The sequence below is a fragment of the Python bivittatus genome, unplaced genomic scaffold (genome assembly GCF_059951505.1).
Source record: "Python bivittatus isolate LINGU-HERP-01145 unplaced genomic scaffold, Pbiv_v1 ctg000790_np1212, whole genome shotgun sequence".
NCBI lineage: Eukaryota > Metazoa > Chordata > Lepidosauria > Squamata > Pythonidae > Python > Python bivittatus.
This window is the reverse complement of record NW_028277110.1, coordinates 8463976-8488634: the sequence shown is the minus strand read 5'-3', so window position 1 is coordinate 8488634 and position 24659 is coordinate 8463976. Positions and strand designations below refer to the sequence as shown.

The following is a 24659-nucleotide window of genomic DNA, read 5'->3' as shown; positions in this document are numbered from 1 at the left end:
TCTGGCTCGCTGGCAGCTGACAACTGACCTTCCTTGCTGAGTGGCGTTTTGGGCTTTGCTAGGAGGTGATGACATTTTGCTCAGGACACAGAAATTAAGCAGCTGCTCTATGTGGAGCACACTGTCCTCCATCCTCAGCAGCCCAGATGGATGATAGGAGCCTTTCCATTAACACTGATAGCTCTGTGATAAGTAATTGCTGTCTGTCAAAAGTATGTCTGAATGGCACACCATCAATGGTATTTGAACAGCAGTCCTTGCAGGTCAGAGAGCCAGTTTGGTGCAGTGTTAAGGCATCAGGCTAGAAACCAGCAAACTGTGAGTGGGTTAGGCACAAATCCAGCTGGGTGACCTTGGGCCAGTCCCTCTCTCTCAGCCCTAGGAAGAGGGCAGCCATGGCAGAACACTTCTGAAAAAAACTTGCTGAGAAAACTGCAGGGACTTGTCCAGGCAGTCGTCAGGAGTTGAAACTGACTTGAAGGCACATACATACCTTCCAGCTCATCTCCAAGTCCATTTCCAGTTCTGGATAAAGTAATTGCTGTCCATTTCCATGAAACATTTAAATGATTTTCTTCTCCAGTTTCTTCTGACAGGGTAAGCAGGCCTTGGGTTAGGGTGGTGGTGAAATTCTTAGATGAGTTTACATGTTAATTTGAATGTCTTTGCTCTTCTGGACATACATTGTTCTTTTGTTGTTGTGGTATTGTCTCTTGCTATTTTTGGTATTGTATGTCACCTAGAATCTTTATGGAGCTGGGCTGTCTTATAAAATCAATCAATCAATCAATCAATCAATCAATCAATCAATCAATCAATCAAGTTAATAAGTAAGTTGAGAGCCACACTTGCTGGTGCTCCAGTTGGAGGATGGATGGGGGGACCAGAGGTTCCATAGTCCTAGATTGCTTTTTGATAGGTACCAGAAGTTCATCTCCAATTTCATGTGCCATCCATATGTATGTTTCAGTCATCCATATGCTGAACATAACATGTGGACATCCCTTCTTTTGCAGTATAACAGAAATTCTACTCACCCAATCAACATTTAGGGAGGTTATACTAGAAAAACCATTCCTCTCTCAATGACTCTGTTTTGTGAATTAGCCTTACTCAAGGGCCAACTCTCAAGTAGCAGGGATACTTATTTATTTGATTTATATAGCTGCCCATCTCACTTTTATGTAACTCTAGGCAGCTTACAATAAAATAAATAAAATACATAAAATACACAATAGAAAAAATAAAAATAAAACACATAGCAGCTGGTCATTATCCAACCATTATCCACACAGCCAGAGATGGGATCTATCCCACATCCAGGGCCACAGGTCGGGTACAAAGCCAAGTTATCAAGGCCTTATGAAAAGCCAACAGGGATGGGGCCAATCTGATTTCAGGGGGGATGATGTTTCAAAGGGCAGGTACCATGGCAGAAAAGGATGTCCTTCTGGGACCCACCAGCTGACACTCCTCAGCCAATGGTACCTGGAGCATGCCCCTCCTGCCGGATTGGGTAGGATGGGTAGAAATAACTGGGCAGAGATGGTTCTGTAAGCAACCTGGTCTGAAGCCATGAAGGGCTTTAAAGGTGACAACCAAAACCTTGAATTGCACCTGGAAGCAAACCGGAAGCCAATGCAGCTCACAAAGCAGTGGTGTCACATGTGCCAAGTAATTGGTGCCAATAACTGCCTGCGCTGCTGCATTCTACACCAGTTGAAGCTTCTGAATACTCTTCAAGGGCAGCCCCACATAAAGCACATTGCAATAGTCCAACCTGGAGTTCACAAGGGCATGAGTGACTGTGAGCAGGGCCCCTGTCCAGGAATGGGTGCAACTAAAGCAACCTGAGGTTACGCAAAGGCCCTCCTAGTCACAGCTGCCACCTGATCATTGAACAGGAGCCATGAGTCCAGGAGGAGCCCCAGACTGCACACTGGGTATGTCTGTGGCAGTGTCACCCCATCTAGAACCAAAGATGGAAGGACCCTGGAACCAGAAGGTCCAAAATATACATCTCTTGTAAATGTGGGTGAAGAGGAATGGAGCTATTCTGTCCACTCTGTTCCTTCCCTTCTTGCTTGTTGGGCATGAACATCTACGCAGTGGTATGGTTGTGCCATTTAATTAGTACTTCTCATTATGCAGCAGGTTCCACTGTCTAAGTACACAGAAATAACTTCTTAATGCAGGGTCATTCATAGTTTGGGATGGAGAAGCTTCTTTAATCCAAGAGATAATTTGCTGATGTATTTGTCCACCAGACTGATATCCCACCTCTTATCCAGGAACTCAGAGTTGCATCCAGAACTTCCCTTCATCCCTTGTTATATCCACATTAATCCTGTGAGTTAGGCTACTACACGGAGAAGAAGCAGTGGCCCATTGCCACTCAGAGAACTTTATGGCCAGGCACAGATTTTCAACCTGGATCTCCACATCTATTGTGGGGTCTACTCCAATAATCTAGCACTCTATCACAATTATTTTTATTCATTAAAAAAAAATTTTTTTTTTAGACTTTTTAATACCACTAACCACCCATTGCTCCTCAATAGTTGTAACAAGCATCCTGGAAAGGCATCAAGCAACCTTTCCTTCTCTACTACAGTCATTTGCCCTGGGTGGAGGATTGTGGAGGAGGCCATAATGGGGTGAAGAAGGGGAGTTGGCTAGAAGTTGGTTGCTGTGCCAGAGTCTCTGATTAGCCTGTCTCTGCTGTAACTTCTCTCCAGACCAACAAGAGAAACAACTCCTTGCTTATTCTGGCTGTGCCTCTGTTGATCTGGGCCTCTCTTCTTTCTCTCTGGGACCTCCTCCTCCACATCTTCCCCCCAGCAACCTCTGCATGAAAGGAATAGAAAGAAATGTCCACAGTTTGCAATCTTTCTGCCAGCGTAGGTAAGAGTGTCCATAGGCAACTGTTACTGGATGAGAATAAGGTAGAATTATATTTCACACCCAAATATGGCACTCATGTAATTTATGGTGGGGGAAAAAGATTTCAAATGGGCAAATTACCAGCAGGGGAGGATGGAAGGGTCATTAGAAATGTGAGACTTCTCTGACAGTCTTTTTTTTAACCAGCTAAAGTGATCTAAGGTGTTCAAGATTGATTTATGACTAAATAAATATGGTTAAATAAAGGCAATTTTCTCATTATTAAAGTCAATTGTCACCTTTCACAGAAATGATAATGGTGATTGCATTTCACTGCAAGGTGTGTAATGTTTCCAGATGATCTCAGCCATAACGCAGTCCTCATAATTGTGAGGTTTAATGTGCTCAAGATAGTCTTGGTACTTGGTTCTTATTAGACCTGTGCAGAGATGCCAGACTGCTTCGAGGCTGGATCCTCAGTGCAGAAAACAGCTTGAATGGCCTTGTGCCAATCTAGCTATGCTTGTTCCAACTCATTCCTGAATCTTGAGCACTTTTCAGGAAATTTGAGTTCCCTCCCTAGGATTGGGGAAAAAAACTTCCAGGGGGAGTTTTCAGAGTCAGGGGTAACACTGCCTATGGTTACTAACAGGCACGCACAGCTTTCAATAGACCTTGTGGAGGGAGGGGCTTTGCTGGCCCGGACAGGCAGAGGCACGCATCAGTGAGAAGAGAGAAGAGAATGGCAAAGACTCTCAAGCCATGGGAAGAAAGCTGGAAAAGAAACCCGCTACATGCTAAAAATCTGCCCAGAATCCTGAAAGAGTGGCGAGAATCTCTCTCTCGTTCTCTCTCTCTCTCTCTCTCTCTCTCTCTGTCAGGTTCGGTCAGCACGGGGCTTCGGGGAAGCTCGCAGCCACACCACGCGAACTCCACCGGCTGCAGCTAGCGAGGGAAAGAGGAACTGAAAGCGCCGCTAATTAATGGGCCACCTGCGCCCAGCCAAACAGGAAAACCGCAGCGGACGTTTTAACTCTACACTGATAATGGCGCGAGCCAACAATGAACGGGGCCGCAGGCAGTGAAACAAGAGTGCCGTGCAACGCAGAAGCCTCGGGCTTGCACGTAACGGGGGGGGAACCAACCCAAGCCAGGGGGGAACTGTCAATCAAGGACAATGGACCCTGACCGAACCTGCCATCATGGACAATTAAGAGGGATTATTGGGGGGCCGATAATCCGCAGCGGTAATGCGATCGCGGGGCGGAGAAAGCGCGGGAATGGGGGAATATAACAAGTGATGCAATTGTACCAAACCAGTCCTGGCTTTGCTTGTGACTGCTACGTTACGCATGAGTAAACCTCTTTTGTGAACCACACGTGTCACGGGAGTTTCTCTGTCGAACGGGGCAAACCTCACATAAAGCCAGGACTCACCGTTAGCGCTGTAAGATTTGCCCCGTTCGACAGAGAAACTCTCGTGACACGTGTGGTTCACAAAGAAGGTTTACTCATGCGTAACGTAGTAGTCACAAGCAAAGCCAGGACTGGCTTGGTACAATTGCATCACTTGTTATATTCCCCCCTTCCCGCGCTTTTTCCCGCCTCATGATCGCGTTGCAGCTGTGGACTATTGGGCCCCCCAATGTCCCCCTTGATTGTTCATGATGGCAGGGTCGGTCAGAGTCCATTGTCCTTGATTGCCAGTCCCCCTCCGGCTGGGTTGGTCCCTCCCTGCTACGTGCAGACCCGCGGGTTCTGTGCTGCGTTGCGATCTTGTTTCGCTGCCCTGCGGCCCCGTTCCTTGCTTGCTCGCGCCGTTATCAGTTCATAGTTAAAAGCTTCCGCTGTGGTTTTCCTGTTTAGCTGGCCGCAGGTGGCTCGTTAATTAGCGGCGCTTTCGGTTCCTCTTTTCCCCGCTAGCTACCGCCGGTGGATTCCGCGTGGTCTGGTTGCAAGCTTCCCTGCAGCCCCGTGCTTCCCTGAAGCCTCGTGCTGACCGAACCTGACAAGCGCTACCCGGTACCACCGAGGAGCGTTTCCCTTTCTAATACAGGCATGACCAGCGACGAGGAATCCGTGGGTCAGCTGGAGCACGAGGAACCTGGACTCGAGGAGGGACGGTCAGAGCCACCCGGGAGCGACGGGGCAGCAGCCAGGGCCGGGGACCCTCCAACGGAGCGGTGGTCGATGTGCATGAACCAAGGGCCAGACAGCTCAGGGGTCACGATGACCCGGGGTTCGGGGGCCCGGAACCGCAAGAGGGATGAGAAGCTCGCCCGACTAGAGGAGAGGATCGAGCGGCGCCTAGATGCCGTGGAGGCGATACTCCAGACCTTGCTACAGAGAGCGGGACCATCGGCGGTGAGCGATGGCACGAGCAACAGGGGTGGCAGCCCGGCACCCCAGCTGGCACCACCCACGATGCCCCGGTTGGTGGACCGACGGGTGGCGGACGCCCTGAGACTTCGAGGCATCACCGGGAAGTTCTCAGGGGACCCTGAACAGCTGCCGCACTTCTTGACGCACGTCAGGGGTTTCATGCAGAGGGGTGGTCACCTATTCGCTAGGGATGAGGATAGAGTATCCTACGTGGCCAAGCTGTTAGACGGCCAAGCGGCTAGCTGGGTGATCGGACTGTATGACACCAACGCGGCGGAACTGCGGAGTTTCCCGGATTTCATGCAGGCGCTCCGGGACAGATTCGAGGACACATTGAGCGCCAAGCGGGCTGAGGACGACATCCTGCAGTTCAGACAGTGGGACAAGTCGGTATCGGAGTATGCCCTGGAGTTCCGGAGGTTAGTAGAGAAGCTCACGGACTGGCCGGAGTCCCTGAGGGTGAAGTATTTTAAGAGGGGGCTCAATCCGGAGATCCTGGAGCGGGCACTGGGGCGGGATGACCCGTCCACAGTGAAAGATTGGATCTGGCTGGCCGCAACGGCGGAATCGGCGTGGTGGCAGATTCAACAAAGCGCGAGATGACGGGACCAGACGAGGGACCGGCCGAGGGAGAGACCCCCAGAGGAAAGGCGGAGCAGTTGGCGGCAGTTCACCGGGGGGCGAGAGGCAACCAAAACCCCGAACCTGTGCTTCCGGTGCGGAGGCAGAGGCCACCGAGCAGCGCAGTGCCTGACGGAGCGGGAAGGAGCCTCCCCACGGCCCGAAGTCAAGCCCCGCGTCCTACCGGGAAAAGGGCCGGCGACCGACCGCGGAAGAGTGCAGTGGTGGCGGTGACCGAAAGAGGACGGATGGGGTGGTCGACCCCGGAGATGGCGTCCTCCGGAGAGGACTCGGAGCCGGCGGGAAACGAGGCGCGCTTGCACTGAATGGCGTCCCAGTGAGAGCAGGGGAACCGAGGCGTGCGGACCCAATCAGGGATGAGGACTGCCCTCCGTTCCGGGTGAGGATACACATCCGGGGGGTGAGGTCCGGAGGGGAGGCACAGCTGCGGGCGCTGCTGGATTCAGGCTGCACCCACTGCTTGATGCACCCAGCTGTGGTCTCGGGACTCAGACTACAGCTGAGGCACCTCCGGGAACCCATTGGATTCAGCCAGCTAGACGGCTTGCTGGCGGGGGGGGGGCAGCTCAATATTACACCGAGCCGGTCCAGATGACGATCGGGAGTCACCGGGAAGAACTAAGATTTGTGGTGGTCCTGGTGGCCGACTATGCGGTGGTACTCGGCTTGGCGTGGCTGCGGCAACGGAACCCACGGGTCGACTGGACAGCGGAGGCGGTGCGATTCGGGGTCGAGAGGCCGGCGGAGCGCGAGAGCAGATGGGACCAGGCCGTGGCGATGGGCGCGACCGCAACCACAGACGGGCAAGTGGAGGATCCGAGGCACAGGGAGGCGAGACGAGAGCAGACGAAGCCTGAGACCCGGGCGGCGACAGCAGCAACAGCAGCGCCGGAGACCCAGAGATTTGCAACGATCCCGAGGCGTGGGAAGGCAGCGGCGACTGGCGGGACAACTGCAAAAAGAGGGCCAAAGTCCGGGGAACCCACGACGAGCGGCAGAATCCCGAGGCAATATCGAGACCTGGCGGTGGCGTTCGGGGAGAAGGAGTCCGACCAGCTCCCTCCACACCGACCCAGTGACTGCGCCATCGAGCTAGAGCCAGGGGCAAAGCTGCCCAAACCGAAAATGTACTCCCTGTCAATGAGGAAGATGGGGGCTCTGCGGGAGTTCATAGACAAGAACCTAGCGCGGGGATTCATCCAACCCGCGAAGTCACCATTAGCGGCCCCGGTACTATTCCAGGAGAAGAAGGATGGCTCGCTCCGGATGTGCGTGGACTACCGGGGGCTGAACGCAATCAGCACCAAATACAAATACCCCCTCCCCCTGATGAAGGACTTAATGTCGCACCTATCCAAGGGGAGGGTGTTCACAAAACTGGACTTGCGCGAAGCTTACTTTAGGGTCTGGATCCGCACAAAAGATGAGTGGAAGATGGCGTTCAACATGCCGCTCAGAAGCTACCAATTTTCCGTGATGCCGTTCGGATTAAAAGGGGCCCCGGGGGTGTTTATGCAGCTAATAAATGAGGTGCTGCACGACCTACTCTACCGGGGTGTCCAGGTCTACCTGGACGACATCCTCATCTACACCGAAACCCTGGCGGAGCACGTGAGCCTGGTGCGCACGGTGCTCCAGAGACTGCTGAAGGCACAGCTGTACACAAAGCTATCAAAATGCGAGTTTCATCGGGAGCAGCTGGACTACCTCGGCTACCGGATATCCAGTCGGGGAATTGAGATGGACCCGGCGAAAGTAAAAGATGTTCTGGGCTGGGAAGCGCCGCGAACCCGGAGGCAACTTCAAAGCTTCTTGGGGTTTGCGAACTTCTACAGACAGTTCATCCCGAACTTCGCCCAAATCGCCCTTCCCCTGACAGACTTACTAAAAACCAAGGGCAGTGGAAAACCCCCCAAGCCCAGCATGGCACTCACGTGGACTGTGGAATGCCAGGGGGCATTTGAGGAGCTAAAACGGCGGTTCACAGCGGAGCCGATCCTGCGCCATCCCGACCCAGATTGGCGGTTTATCATACAAGTAGACGCGTCAGACGTGGCAACGGGGGCGGTCCTGCTCCAGCCCAGCCCGGAGGGGGCCATCCACCCATGCGCCTATGCCTCCCGCAAATTCATGGAGACAGAGAGGAGGTGGATGATGTGGGAGAAAGAGGCATACGCGGTCAAGTGGGCGCTGGCCACGTGGAGGCATCTATTGGAGGGGGCAGCCGAACCATTCGAGGTGTGGACGGACCACAAGAACCTCGAGGCCCTGAAGGCCCCGCGTAAGCTATCCCCCAAACAGGCACGGTGGTCCCAATACTTCGGGAGGTTCAGGTTCACCCTAAAACACATCCCCAGGAAACGCAACTTCCTAGCAGACGGGTTGTCTCGCATGCCCCAGCACGCCAGCCTACGAGAGGAGATCGTGGACTCCATCATCCCTGCCAGCAGGCTGGCTGCAAAGGCGGTGACCCGGAGCCAGACTAAGGGAGAGCGATGGGACGCGGCGACCGAGGTAAAGCAAAGGTTTGCGGAGGCGGCGGAACGGGACGCTTGGCTCAAGCAAAACCGAGAAGCGCTAACCAGCCAAGAGGGTTTGTGGTGGCACGAAGGGAAGTTGTACGTACCCGAGGAGTGCCGACGCGGGGTCATGGAAAGAGCCCACGACAGCCGGAACGCGGGGCACTACGGCTTCGTGAAGACGCTCCACTTAATCCGGCGGCAGTTCTGGTGGCCAACGCTCCGGAAGGACGTGGAGGCATACTCGGGGGGTTGCCCAGTGTGCGTGACAGTGAAAGGGGCTAAAGGCAAGCCTAGGGGGTTACTCCAGTCGGTAGCGGACCCCGACGGCCCATGGCAAGGGATTGCCATGGACTTCATAGTAGAGCTCCCGGAGAGTAAGGGGAAGACTGCCATTTGGGTGGTTATGGACTTATTCTCCAAACAAGCGCACTTTGTAGCGTGCCGGTGAGTCCCCACGGCGGAGAGGTTGGTGAGGCTGTTCGTGCAGCATGTTTACCGGCTGCACGGTGCGCCCCGACGGGTCGTCAGCGATCGGGGCGGCAACTTCATAGCGCGGTTCTGGAGGGAGTTCCTGAAGCGGGTTGGGGCGAAGCAAGCCCTTTCCTCCGTGGCGCACCCGCAGACGGACGGAGCCACGGAACGCCTGAACGGGGGGCTCGAGCAGTACCTACGCTGCTATGTGGGACACCAACAGGACGATTGGGTGGAGCTACTGCCATTCGCGGAAGTGGCATACAACAACGCCGTCCACAAGAGTACCGGGTTCTCTCCGTTCAAAGTAGCCACCGGGAGAGACTTCGTCCCCATGCCGGAGTTGCCTCAGCCGGAATCCCAGATCAACTCCCTGGACGCCTGGTTCGCCCAAATCGACGTGACCCGGCGAGCGGCGCACGCGGCATTGCAAAGAGCCAAAGCCGACTACAAGAAACACGCGGACCACAAGAGACTCCCCGAGGGGCAGTGGGAAGTGGGGGACCAGGTGTATTTGTCAACCAAAAACCTAAAGACACACCAGACATCGAAGAAACTCAGCCCAAGATTTGTGGGACCGTTCCCCATTGCAGAGGTCATCAACCCCGTAACCGTCAGGCTGACGCTCCACCCGGTGTTCCACTGCAGCCTGCTAAAGCTGCACCAGCCGGGGAACGCCTGGCACAAGGCAGAGGGGGTGCCACCACCCATCATGGTCGGTGGGGAGCAGCATTTCGAGATCAACCAGATACTGGACGCCAGGAGGCACAAGGGGCAGGTCCAGCTCCTAGTGCAATGGAAACATTTTCCCAAGTCCCACAGCGAATGGGTAAGCAAAACGCACATAAGAGCACCGGACCTAGTGCGGGACTTTTACAACAAATACCCCGGGAAACCGAAATAAAGTCGGGGGGGGAATATGTTTTCAGGGGGGCGGTATGTCAGGTTCGGTCAGCACGGGGCTTCGGGGAAGCTCTCAGCCACACCACGCGAACTCCACTGGCGGCAGCTAGCAAGGGAAAGAGGAACTGAAAGCGCCGCTAATTAATGGGCCACCTGCGCCCAGCCAAACAGGAAAACCGCAGCGGAAGTTTTAACTCTACACTGATAACGGCGCGAGCCAACAATGAATGGGGCCGCAGGCAGTGAAACAAGAGTGCCGCGCAATGCAGAAGCCTCGGGCTTGCACGTAACGGGGGGGGAACCAACCCAAGCCGGGGGGGGACTGCCAATCAAGGACAATGGACCCTGACCGAACCTGCCATCATGGACAATTAAGAGGGATTATTGGGGGGCTGATAATCCGCAGCGGTAACGCGATCGCGGGGCGGAAAAAGCGCGGGAAGGGGGGAATATAACAAGTGATGCAATTGTACCAAACCAGTCCTGGCTTTGCTTGTGACTGCTACGTTATGCATGAGTAAACCTCTTTTGTGAACCACACGTGTCACAGGAGTTTCTCTGTCGAACGGGGCAAACCTCACTCTCTCTCTCTCTCTCTCTCTCTCTCTCTTTCCCCTCCTATTTATTAATCTGCTGCCTGTTCCTGTTCAAAACCTTGCCAGGTTCTTTATTTTGAGCAATGGAGAATAAAGTGGGATGATTATTTTCCATCTTTTGGAAACTGTGCTTCTCGAGATACAGTCTTGACCTGTATTTGCCTTTTGTACAGCCACATCACACTGCTGGTTCACACTCAGAATGCAATTAAAAAACAATAACAACCTGATTCCATCGTCATCTTTACAAGTAGTACTGCCAAGCCAGATATCCCCATTCTATAATAAGTTCCTAGGGCAACCTATAGTGCATTTTCATGGTTAAATGTCATTCTTTTATTTTCAGATTATTCTGTTACCTATCATAGTGGCTCTGAATGTGATGTTTGTTTTAGGGTTAGCATTCAGTTAGTGTCATCTGCAGGGCTGATAAACTCTCCTTCACTTTTTCATCCAAATCAGTAAAAATACTGAAGAATAGAGGGCTCAGATTAAACTTCATGGCATCACGCTTGACACCATCCGATGGGAAAAAACAGCGGAGGACTACCAGTATGGTTTTGAAGCCAGCTGTACAGCTGTCCAATAGACTTGCCAACCAACTCACACCTAACTAGCTGGTTAATGAGGAAGTCAAGGGGCAATTTGTCAAATACTTTAATCAAGATATAATACTTTAATCAAGATATAATCAAGATATAGTTTATATCTGATGCAATCTCAGAACCAAGTAAGGAAATTACCTAATAAAAAATGACATAAGAGCACAAGTGATGCAGAAGGTCAGAATCTATTCTGGAACAAAGGATAGACTATATTCTTTGTTGGTTTAGTACAAAAATGTCTCATTGAAAGATAAATTAGACTATGAAGGGTAAGGCTCTCTATGACTCTGGATCATGAAGGCTATATTGGATTAGAACCATCTTGACTGTAATTTGTATGCTGATTTCAAAGTGTTTAGTCTCTAAGTACTGACAACATGTAGTAAAACAATGGGTGTGGAATTCTGGAGGTTTTGTAGTTCTCCATTAATTTTGTACCCAAAGGTGGCTGGGCAGGTTGATTCTATTGACCAAATGCAGGTAAAAAGGCAATTTAATATCCTCTCCTCCTCAGTCAAATATTCAGAAGTTGTTGTTGTTTTAACTCTTCTCTAGCCACAAACTCTTAGATAGGTATTTTTTGTCAGGCATTTTGAAGTAAAGTCAGTGGGGTGAATTTTGTATCTCTAGGCCCCAACATACCAAACTTCATCCAATTATTTCATTTCCAATCTGATGAATTTGGTAATGGGGATAAATTGTTCAGGTCCCACTGATTCCCCACTGCCCTGCTTGCTGCCTTAAGGAAGTGAGAGGGCTCACTGGCCATCTTCTCGTGGCTAGCCTTGGCATTCCCAGGAAGTGGGCCTGATGAATTACCCCTGACATGCTGTCTTTTTCACCTCTAGGCACAATTCAAAGTTGCCACAGAAAGTGTTTTCCTCTCCCTGTACCATGTAATTAGTTACACCTGCATAAATCTCCATTTGCAGTTTTTTAGAACAATAATAAGACCTTTATTGCCTTTCCAAAAGTTTTATTTCCTTCCTCCCTTTCTGGAAGCCAGCCTGGTTACTGGGGTGGGAAGCTAACACACAGTGATTTCTACCATTCCTGAAGTGCCTGAAAACACTTGTTTTTCTCCTGCAAAGGATATTTTGGGAAGAAATAGGATTGATCACAGGGTAGTGGGAGAACTGAGGAATGGACCCCACATCAGGCCAGGTAAAGACTGAGGATAGGGGTGACGTTTAAGCCAATGTTGAGGGTATGGGTTCTTTCAATTTACTTTGTTCAAAAACAGGTAAGTATTAAAGGAGGAAGCCCCATTTCCCACCTTAACCTCTTGCCTCAAATTCCCCAATGGCTTAAAATAGCACTACCTAAATTCAGCCATCTTCTATGTATTGTACAGGCCCAGAAAATGGGATAATGCAGCAACTGAGTTAAGCATATTTGGTAAACATGCCCATTGTCTAAAATATTCTTACTTTGCCATAGTAGTTTGAAAAAAAGTTGTTATTATTCCACCTTTGAACAAACATGCCTAGGCCTCTGTTTTCATCTTAATTGCCAGTCATTTCTTCTGAGGGATTGCCTTGGTTCAAGACAGACAAAAAGCAATACAGGAGAAGTTACCACCCCAGATATGGGATTTGGTTTTGCAGAGGATGGGTTGGGCAATGGTGGGAGGCACCCAGAAGCAGGCACCGGAAGGGGCATGCAGGGAAAGCATAGAAGGCAGGAGAAGAACAGGGGTCAGATAGGCATCTTCTGGAATTCATACCACACAAGTGAACCAAAACTTGGTTATGCGTTAGTAGGCTCGTTTTTCCAAATGTTGCAATGCAATCTACCAATTGAAATGGTTTATAAAATGGGTATCTTAAAGACAGTGAGCACTAATGAGTATATCCTGCCCTCTCTCTGGGCCGCTCCATCTACCAGTCCTTGAGTGAGCAGGATATTTGCTGCCTCTGTTGATGATCTCTGTTCTGCCAAAGACATGAAGATGGCAAATGGTTTATTTATGGTGTCCAGGGTTGTTAAGGACAGGAATTGCTGGATTCCCCCAGTTTTGTTTTCCTTCCCTCCTAGCAATATGTGTCATTATCACCAGTCAGCAAAAAAAAATAAAAAAAAAATAAAATCTACTGATCAATCTCCTTAACAGGGAAGGAAGCAACTTTTGACAGGTGGCTGTACCTGTGGGTTTAGCCGTCTGTCAAAACTTGTTCTGCTTTGTGCAAGTATTTTGCATGGATGTGTTCCAGAAGAGCACAAGGATCATGCTCAAAAGCTGACCGGCACTGGGAGGCAGTAACCCAGTCCTCCTTCAGTGTGAAGCCCCCACCCTGCCCCATGAACTTTTCTTTGTATATAAGTTTTTTTCCCTTTCATGGACTTGTATAAACAACTTGCCTGAACAAGTTAAAGTCCTTAGTTTATGATACACACACACAAAGAGAGAGAGAGAGAGAGAGAGAGAGAGAGAGAGAGAGAGAAGCTTAAACAGAACCATCACTCTGGGGGAATTTGCAGAACCCAACCTGGTGTCTAGCAGATGGGGCAAAATATTTCCCCTTGTGTTTGTGTGACATCTTTTGTTAGATTGCCGAATGGAAATTGAATGCCCGGCACCCTGGCAGAAGAACGAGCGGAACGAGCCAAACCACAATGGATGCCTTCCCCACCCTGAACCAGAGGCAGGCATGATAGGCAAAGGCGCACTTTCGTTTGCAACGCTGTTCTGTACTGCCAATCCTTTCTTCTCCAACAGCACATTAGAATTGTTCTGTGACTTAAAAAAGGAAAAACCTCCCAAACCCTACATTTTCTGAAGTTGCCTTCCCAGGGTTTTAAATTTTATCCCAGTGAGGGTTATTACATATAGATTCTTCAGATGTGTTTGTTTTAACTTTTTGAAGAATGATGTTTCAGACAGGCAAGATTTCTCTTCAAATCTGCAGGACCTCAGCCGAGGAATCTAAAAATACCTTTGCAACGCTGAGCAGTGCCAGCCTGAAGCAGAGCCCAGGAGCAGCCCACAGGGGCCCACTCTCCTTTCGGAAAATATTTTCTGTATCCCTGACACATCTCCCTTCTTGTCCCCATGGGTGAGGCGGGTGGCCTAAGGAGTCAGATGTTGTCCTCTCGACCTTAGAGAAGCCTGTTCATAAGTGGAGGTGCTGGTGTCTCCCAAAGAGTTGAATTTCAGTTCCCAGTGACAAGGCCTGTGGGTGCTGCAGTCCCAAACTTCAGAAGGACACCCAGTTGCCAGCCCTGCTTGTTAGGCATTTCCCCTTTATTCCTACCATTTGTCTTCTTGGTCTCTCTGATGTTTCTTGCACTCCCTGATGTGGGAAAATAAGCCACCTCCCCTCCACCATAGGTGGCACTGCAGTGCTTTGGGGTGCCTCTGTTTTTGATTCGGGGCATCCCTGTGCTCACTTCCTTTAAGGATGACGGTAACTGAATTGTCATATCTGGGCGGGAAAGCCAGCACTGGGCCCAGGTGTGTGAGGGGCCGGTCAGAGGTTGCTTCTTTTCAATGCAAAGAAAAGCCTTAAGTAAAGCTGACATATGCTCACCTGGTACGTTCACCTGTAGTTGCCATAGCAACATGGATAAGGCACTGAACAGAGTGATACACTGGAGAAGGAAAGGAAGCAAAGTCAGCCCCACCTGCCTGCCATGAGGAAGTTTCTGGCGCTCTGCAGGACAGGCTAGTTTCTGCCGAGTGGCCAACCGCTGGTGTCCTCCATCTCGACAGAATAAGGCGGGGCCGTATTGCCGGCTGGAAACCCCGCAGAGGCTTTTTGTGTGAAGCAGAAAAAACTGAACTTATATGGTTTTGATGATTAGAAAGAATGGATTATAGCAAAAACAGAGTTACGCTGTAACCATAGAGCAAGAGGTGAATATATAAATGTACTTATAACTGCTGTAAAGAAGATCAGAAGCCACTTCTTCGTATCTTTTTTCTTCGCTTTTGCACTTTTAGCTCTTTCTTTGATTTCTATTTTCTTTTTCTTTCTTATTCTATATTAGCTTCTATTCTATATAGTTTCTATTCTCTCTCTCTCATAGATAGATAGACAGACAGACAGACAGACAGACAGACAGACAGATAGATAGATAGATAGATAGATAGATAGTCAGGGCCGAGCCTATTTTCTGTGGCTAAGGTGCACACAGTTTAGAAACCAGGGTTTTAAAAGGTCACTGAGAGGGTAGGGTGACGTGATCACATCACCAGAGGAAACAGATCTAACTTTTCCTCTGATCTGGGTGATTTCTGTTAAAAGATTCCCCACCTAAAATTGCTGCATTAAGCCTGCCTAAAAGCTGAGGATTCTCTGGGGCCACAAGCAGGCTGTGAGTCTGCTGGGGGTCTTCCAGGCCACGCGCCCGGCCACTGTCTTCCACCTGCCCACTTCCTCTCCCCCAGGACTGTGGATGCCCTGGAGGTCGGGCTTTCAGGCCTGTTACTGGAAGGCAGCCCGAGTTTGCTATGGCTGGAAAAGAGCCTGAATTCTGCTTGCAAGTGACAGCGAGGCCAGGAACAGAACTTGAGGGCCTTGTGGACAGCGGCTAAGATGCAGCTTAGTTCTCCAGCTGATACCACAGCACAAGCAGCCAGTTTGCAGCTGCTCTGGATGGGCGAGAACTTCAGCTGTTCATTTTGGAAAGCATGTAAAATTAAGAACAGAATATTGAACTGGGGGCAAAGGCCCAACTGATGGATCTGCCTGTCCAGGCAGCAAAGCTGTCTTGATTCGCTTCTCGCTGGCTTTAGGATGCTAAATTAGGGCTTTGGCTTCCTCTTATTTTCTTCATCAGATGACATGATGAAAACTCTTTAATTTCACAACACATGGGCAGACTCAACCATAGTTTCAACTGGGAAACTGTGAGCATCCTAGACCAAGGTAAATCCAAAAATGCGAGGGAATTCCTGGAAGCTTGGCATTCAGACAAATCAGCCATCAATAGAGATAAACCACATTTACACATCTTTCAAAAGAGACAATAAAAAAGCTAAGAAGGAAACAAAAAGACCAGAACACATCCTTACCAGCAGCATACATCAGACAAACAATCAAGCAGAAAACAAAACCCTAATCAAGGAACTACCAAGGAGAAAACCACCCCCCACCCCCCTAACACTGCTATATATGAACAGGGGGCAAAGCCCACCCTCCCTCGCACTGCTGATGTTACCTAGTGGGGTAATGAAATCTCTGCAAGCAAACCCCTGAGCTCAGAGAGCACCAAGGACTCCACAGAAGAACAATCTGTTCCCATTCTGAGTAGCGAGTTACTTAAATGTGGGTTCGATGATGTAACAATTAAGGAGAAATAGCTGGTTCAAAAACTGTCCTCAGTTAGTGCCCTTCCAAGTGGACAGAAATCTCAAGTGAGGTGTCACAATGTTCGGTTCTGGATCTGGGACTCTGCTATTTTTTTTAATGACTTGGATGAGGAGATGGAGGAAATGCTAATTAGATTTTCAGAGGATACAGAAATAAAAATCAAAACAATATCAATCAGAGAAATGGGCATAATACAATTCATCAGAGACAAATGCAAAGATTTTCATTTAGGACGCAGAAATCAAAGGCACATGATTTCACACATAGATATACTTGTGAAAAAGTTATTGGATAGTAGTTGGTTGCAAACTGAATATGAGTCAGAAGAGTGATGTGGATTAGGCAAATAAAATTATAGGCTGCATTATCAGAAAAAGCATGTTAATTTTACTTGGTCAGATCCCACCTTCCATTCTGAGCACCATACTTTAAGATGGATTTAAGGGAATTGGAAGAGGCAGTGAGGATGATCGTGTACCCGCTCCCCCCAGGTGAGGGATGGATTTTCCTCCATCCTGCACTGCAACGGAGGAACTTACTTGCCAATACAAGTTCTAAAAATAAATATGTCCCAAATGTTCTCCAACATTAGCATAGGAACAACTTGGGGCAGTGGCTGTTTTATCCAGAGGCATGATAATATAGGGAATTTTTTCAGACAGTTCAAGGCAAAAGCATACAGGACTATCAATTATGCATCACATATGCGAGCTCCCAAGAGGAAAGATGGGCCAGCAGATTTCAATCTTCAGCAGGACACGGGGTCCCTGATTGTGCCGGTCTGGTCTCTGGCCTCGTTATCTGCCATGATCCAGCCCTGTTCTGTTTCTCCGGGTTTTTGTGCCCCAAAGAGGCACAGCAGCAACAGGAATTACCACACGTGCTCAAGGATCCTGCAGCTGAAAGGGAGCTCCCACCACTCTGTCAGGAACACCTACTATGGGGTGGGGAGGGGGACGGTTCCTTCTGCACTGAGCTGAGGCAGATACCCCGTCTGGTCCACATTCCAAGGTAGAATTTAAAAAAGGTTCACGTTCCCCGTTGCCTAGAGTGAAGGAACAGATTGTGGGAACGGAAACGACTGGCTGGGGTTCTCTACAGCAGATTGATTAGCGGAAGGGAAGGGCCAAGCAATGCAAATGGACCGGTTTGGCTGCAGACGTGGCTAGTCCCTCCAGCAAAGGAGAGCAGTGGGACCTCACTCTGCATCTGAAGTCAGGCTTCTCTTTCAGCGTGAAAACAAATTCAAGATGAGTGAAATGCAGCCTTAATGCAGAAAGGGGACAGAAGTGACCTATGAATGAGCACACACCAGAGGGTACAGCCAGACTGAGCACCCCGCCCCCAGGAGGAGCCATGTCAAAACAAATTGGATGCTCCTTTTCCTTCTCTCCTCTGAATGTCACCAGCCAGTGGGAAACTTCTGCCAGGGTGATATGGGAAAGAGGGGGGCGACAACTGTGGGGCGCTGCTCCCTTCCTCTTGACTTAAAGTCTAAGCACTGGGAAGTGAAGGGGATTATGATGATGGGTGAGTCACACATCTGCACAATGGTACAAAGAGCACAGTGAAGCAGTTCAGGCACTCTTGCACAACTTTACAAGTCCATTTTACACAATGGTGCCACACCAGTTTTTCATAAGCAGCGGAAGCTTCTACAGAAGTGCATGTTCATACCGCTGCCCCTTCTGCGCCCTCACCCAGTGCAACGACACTAGGCCAGAGGACCTAACTGTAGGAAGAGTCCCGCCTGCCCACCCCCAGCCTCATTTCAGAGAAGCAGAAGCACAGATCTATGGACTTCTGCAATGCCATTTGTTTAACCTGCCCAGCTGTGCCTGGCTCTTTGTTGGGGGGGGGAGTTGGTGGGAAGGGTACAGAACAATGCCAAGGGGTGTGCCTGGAACCAGAGGGAAGGGGTCTTCCCACATCTGCCTGCAATGGAGAATAGGCCCCTGGTGATCCCACCGCTTACTGGGGAAGATTCTCGGATGTTATATATCTTGTTTGCCTCTGCTAGTGGATGCTCTCAGCTTGAGTGGGACCATTTAATTAGCAAAGGCGCTGCTAAGGATGAGGACAAGATGGAGGCAATAGCGTGGGATTCAGCAGAGCAAAGGTGTTGAGACCCGGTTAGGTACAGGGGCTGAACAGCAGAGCCCTACGTCGCAGGATATGGCCCGCTAAAAACCTGTTTCTTTACACAGTGAGCCAATGACCTTTCCTCTCTGCTTCACTGCTGAAATCATGTGGGAGAAAGGGGTCTTGCCTGGTCCTCTGTCAAGCACCACCATATGCTGAGGCTGAAATGGTTCACAGCTAATTCCACTCAACCTGCAAGATTTCCTTTGATATCCCTCTTTGGAAAAGAAGGAGGGAGAATTCCCTGTAAGGCTTAAGGTGCTTGGGGACAAAAGAAAACAACTTACAAAAACAGCCCCACTTGAAGAGTAGCACGGAACAGAAAGTTTACTCTGATCCCAGCTTGAAAAGAAAAAAACATTAACAAGACAACAAGTGAAAGTGGGGGCATAAAGCATATGTTTGCATTATGTCAAAGCATGGTTGTGCATTTAAAACAAACGAACACTTCCATCAACAACGGAGGGTGGAGGGGACACTAAAAGTCTCTCTGTGTAGGAAACAGGCTTCTAGGATTGTGCACGCCCCAAACATGACCTATGGAAGCCAATGGTTCTTTTGTTATTCTATGCATTTCTTAATACTTAGTGGTTTTCTTGGTAGATTTGTGTCACTCAGTAAATAATACAATTCAGATTCAAACAAAGAGCACAGAGTAATGTAGCTGTAGGGCTAAGAAATTCATTTTCCAAATGGAGTGCAACAAGCAGCATCCCCCTTTGCTCTTCCAGAAAAGAAGCAATGAAACAGGTGGGAGAATCCCACAAGAGTTAATTTCAGCCCCAGAGCAAAGTTGGGGCAGGCTTAGAGGTTTTGAGGAACCGGTCGCTTTGCATATTACAACTGGACACAAATAAGACATCATCAAAAATGGCAATATTTAAAAACTTTGTGTGGGGAGGAAACAGTCAATATCAAAATGGCTTTTCTTGAACAAAGACAGATTTCACTGCAAAAGAGCTAAGCAAGTCCCCACATGGCTTAAACCATTAAAGCTCCATTTGCCTTTTCATTCAGACTACATCTGCTTCATCAGCTCACCTGTTTTAATGGGAGGGGGATTTATACTCACTTTTTTAGCAAGGGGAGACGTGGGAAGAAGTCTCAGGAAAAGCCCTGTGGAGGCACCACAAGAGAGGGAAACTGTCAGGGTCCTCCAGCAAAGACTGGAATTTGGCAGGGAGGGTGGTTGATGAGAAGAGCACCCTGAAGGCACAGGGGAACTGCAAGAAAATATTCCTCTAGAAAAAGTCACAGAATTAAATTCCTAAAACTAAAAAAACAAAAAAAAATGTCGACATTGGAATAACACCAGGAAGTTCTGAGGAAAACCTGGGAAAGGATGTTCCTACCTTTTCTCCACCATTTCTGCTGTTATTACACATTCTTTCATTTCAGCTTCATTTTTATTCTTATCTACCCCCTTTTATCCAAGCTGCATTCTTGTTGTATTTCTTTGGGTTACCCCATAGCTGTGCCCAGAACTGTACTGTTTCTTCTTTGTCAGGTGCTGACCGGTTCATTGCAGTCTCTCCATTGATGGATTGGTAGAAACGTTTCTGATTCGACTGAAATTGGAGATTCTGCCTGTAGTGTGCAATTTGAGCTTTGTATCTGCTGATCTTCTTGGCTATGGCTATTTGCTGCTTTATTATTTCCAGTGCTTCCTTGGTCTTCCTTGTTTCTAGGTGATATTTCTTGATCAGGTATTCTTTGGTCTTCTTGTTCTTCAGCTTCTTTTCTTGCATCTGTTCTAGATTGCTTGCATCTGCTCTTAGCATGCTGATCTTATTTTCCAACCTGATCTTCCGTTTTGGTGGTGCACTATTTGGCTTTTTTTTTTTTTTCTTGTTGGTTCATTTTGCATCCAAGGTATTCAGTTATAACTGCAGCCGTGCTGCACATCAGTTGCAGTGAGTTGGTGCTTATATTTGATATTACAGTATTGGCATCGTTTAATACTTGTGCTAGCTATTTCTTTGTAACAAGCTTCAACGCAGGCAACCTTATTTTGTTGTCTTTGTGCTGTTCTAGATGCTCAGTTATTCTTTGTTTCAATTCCTCTTGTTTTATAGTTAGAAGGCTTTGTTCTTCCTGAGGAGAAGGCGCTATTGTCTGAGCTACTTCTGGCAAGGCTTTAATTTCTTTGCCCTGGGTAGACCTTTGCAGTTCTTCCAATTCTACTTCTGTGAATACTTCATTTTGTATTATAAATGGATGTTGATCTGCTAGCCTGTGATCTGTTATTTCTGATTCTGGATGTTGTTCTTTCCAGTACTGATGCATTCTTTTCAGATATCTTCTTCTCACTGGACTTGATTTGTAATAGCAGATCATTATTTCTTTGTTTTCTTTGTATATTTGTATATTTGCGATGGTTAAACAACTTTTCTTCCAGTAGTCCTGCAGCTGCTGGCCCTGGTTGCTCAGCCAACAGTCCTGCATCCTGTAGCCCACTTGTCACCAGATGTCCAGGAGCTAGAACACCAAGTGTGGTCCTTGCTGACCCGGGCGACGACCGATCCGGTGTGGGTTTCTGTAAATGTCATCTCACCATCTTGTTTATGGGACAGACCCTCTTTGTCTGGCTCCTCTGATGAGACTTGTCCAGCATGGTTAACCTCTGGCATAGCTCTCATCCTTCTCAGAGCATGCAAGCCCCATGACCACATCAAGGTAGTGCCTCATGGGGGGATGATGATGTTGATGATGATGACAATGATGATTTTGTTCCACTTGTTCAGCTGCAGGAGTTACTCCAGGGATAAGAGATGCCCACAGGTGCCATATTTTGCTAACTCCTGACCCACCTATGCTTTATCTGCCTTTCATCCTTTTTTTCTTTAGGGAAAAACTGCTCAGGAAAAAATATTTGAATCAGAAACTCACATTTTCAAAAAAATGGAAGCTTTGTAGTACATCACTCCAGTAAGCGTCTGCTGATGGCTTTGACATCTGCAGTGGCCTTTATTATCCTTGTCCAGTCCTGCAACCTAAAGACTGGAATTGTTGCCAGTACAGATTATTTTGTTACCTGCACACATTAATGGTAAGGATTACCGATATACAGGAAGACAGGAATTCCAGAATTTCAAAATGTTGGCCGAGTGCCTCGCTCACTTTTCATGCTTGGAATCTAGCAAATATTTTATATACAGAAAAGTGAAAGATTTTACTCCAATGAACTAACATGTATGGATAATTCTGATAATTTCAGAATGTAAAAAAGAAAAAGGGTGAAGGCAAGAGATAGAATCTAACTGTGACTTCCTTGAGTGTTCACCCAGCAACTACCTCCCAGCCACAGTCCCATGTGCTCTTGACCCCCAGAGCAAATGTTGAGGGCATACAGGGATGGAGATTCAGGGAGAGGGGAGAAGTTCAAAGCTTCATTGTACGATGATATTTAATTCCCTGGGAATGTGTGATTTTGAATTAATAATAATTCTGTGTTAACTAAACAAAAAATGTTGTAAGTGTGCCAAAAAGCTTCATACATGTTCATAACCAATACTGAATTTTGGGAAGGGAGCACAAAAAAGGGGTGGAAGACTGTCTAGAGAGGGCAGATCAACTTATTTGTTTATTGAGTTTATATCCTACTTTTCTTCCAGAAGCTCAAGGTGGCTTACGTGGGGATCTCTGTTCGTTTTTATTCCCACAATAACTGCTCATTAGATATTTGGGGTAAGATAAAGGGCTTGGCTGAAAGTCAACCAGTGAGTTTCCCTGAAAATGGGGGGACTCAAACCTGAGCCTCCCAATCATGGACCAACATGTGAACTGCTACCTTACAGGTGCAATGATGGGAGAGAAAGGAAATGGGGCGGACAAAAACAATGGTCTAGAAAGAGATGTTGCTGGAGCACTGTTTATGATCTTGGAGCTTCAGGAAGTATTGCTCAAATTATAAGACATCTCTCCCTACTTTAAATAGACATTTTAAAGCCCTGCTACAAACCCATCTTCTGAGACCTTTCTACCTGAGTCTTTGAAGTCAGGAGGATAAAACAAAGAACTGGTCAAACATATTGCTTTTTAGGAATCAATAAAAGAAATACCGGTGAGGATGGATGACTTGGGCAGGTGGACTGATGGACAGGGTCAAGAATTTTTACATGAAGCAACAATGGTATGTTTGCCTCCCTTCAGCCACTCTCACATGAGCACAGGGCACAGACAAGCTTTGATTGGAATGCCCAAAATGTCTAAGACTTCCACCCCACCCCACCCCAGAGCAATCAGCTTTCACCTCCCACATCCACCAGTTTGTCTTTCTCAGCACAGGAACAGCCTCAAACTACCAGAATATTTACTAGGCTTGCAAAACTTCCAGCCTAACTGTCTATCTTCCCACCTCCTCTTCCTGCATTTGACATCCCCTGAAGGGAAGTCTTTGGTTTAAGCTTCATTCTGGAGCTGTGCTTTAGAGTCAACAATTGGCACTAGAAGTCACATTAATGATTGGGGTAGAAGGGCAAAGGATAATTGTAGTTTCCAGTGTTTGGAAGGCACAATCTGGTTGTAATCTGGCAAGAGAAGCAGGCCCATCTTTTCTTTCAGTGCTCAAACTTTCTGTCTTCTTTGTTTGCAGAACCACCCATCTTGAGCATTCAACATCACTGTGTTCCATACTAGCTAATTTTTATCAAGTGAATTTTATTTTTCCAGGAAAAAGTTGGAGAGCAGGGCACCCATTGTTCCCGGCATGGTTTTGCCTTCACTTCCTCTGATTCTTAAGCCAGGGTGTTATGCAGAACCCCTGAATCTCTCTCTCTGCAAAATGGAAATAACTACATTAAAAATTCATCTTCTTGGAAACTCAACCCTGTAACTATTTTCTTAAAATTCGTTGGCCTATTACCTCAATGAGGACTTTTTTCTTCATCGGCAAATTGGCTATTATTATTATATTATATTATTATTATTATTATTATTATTATTATTATTATTATTTAATTGGACATGAAAAGTACTAAATTTAGGTGTCCAGCAGTGAAATGTTGCCCAAGAGGACTTTATATTACTCATTGTAAGCTTGTATTCTGTGAAGATACTTTTGGATCACTAGTCCTACTTTGTTTAATTTTCTCACCTATGAGAACAGAAATAATATCTGTTTTTTTGTAGGTCTAAAAGACTACCTACTAGTTTCCTTAGGTTTTACATCTACTAAGGGTCTGTGCATCTCACAAAAGATGGACCTTAATGAGGCAGTCCTGAGTATTTACAAATAATAAGTTAACAAGCTTTTACTTGGTTCTGTTTCTCAGCAAGTCCCTGGTGGAACTTGCAACTTCTGAATCTGGGAAGATCCATTTTTATTTATTTATTTGATTCAGTTTGATTTGTATAGCCATGCATTTCACATATATGACTCTTTTTTTTGCTGTCAATCTGAAGATTCCCCTTCACTCCACAAACAAAAATGGTTTCAAAACTAAAATTCTTCCTCCAACACACCCTGAATTGTAATAATCTCTCCAGATTGAGAGCTCTTGGAAATACAAAATGCTCCAACTATATTCTAAACCTCTAGATTTGTCAGGATGAATTTTATTTATTTATTTATTTGTTATATCTTTCTTTATTATGGAATGTATTCACTTCCTCAGTTCCATTGGACTCTAGACAGTTGACAGCTAACCTTAGTTCACTTTCAGTTTTTGCCTTCCTGGCCTCATTCTTATATTGCTAAGCTGAAACTTTGTAGACTTCCTTTTCCTCCTTTTGGTGATGGGTGATGGTATCATATTATGATGATATCATAACTATTAAGTTATCTTGAACCTATGTCATTGGTTATTGTTGTTACTAATATTTTAATAAATTTAATGAATTTTGATTCATTAAAATATATGACATATATTTTATGTTATGCTGTAAGCAACTTAAAGTTGTATGACTGAAGCAGCCTAAAAGCATTTGTAATAAATAAATGGTTCTTTTCCCCTTGGATCAGGTGACAGAAGTTCAATCGTGGCATTCTTTTTTAGCGCGCAGAAACTTCTGTTGAGACTAGAGGTTGCTAGTGTCTGCCAAGGTCTAGGAGAATAATCTGCTTTGTGAACTTATTTGCTTCTGATGGTGATGCGTTGTCAGCTGCCTCCATTCTTATCCTTTGGGGAGGTTGTAAGCCTCATGCTGCTCTTCTGTCTGTGGTAAGTAATGCCACCCACTACTGTTCAAGGAGTCTTT

The 24659-nt window shown here is 47.5% G+C and overlaps 1 long non-coding RNA gene across 3 annotated transcripts in view; it reads left to right on the top strand.

The window, feature by feature from the left end:
* The first annotated feature begins 302 nt into the window (after positions 1-302).
* Positions 303-24659, top strand: part of LOC148213978 (uncharacterized) — a 32645-nt gene continuing 8288 nt past the window's right edge. The window contains exons 1-2 of one of the 3 annotated variants that reach the window (XR_015793610.1): positions 303-597; positions 22399-24622. This is a non-coding gene — a long non-coding RNA (uncharacterized LOC148213978). Of the gene's footprint in view, positions 598-19484; positions 24623-24659 lie in introns of those variants that run through there. The other 2 variants (XR_015793611.1, XR_015793609.1) reach the window with 2 other exon arrangements.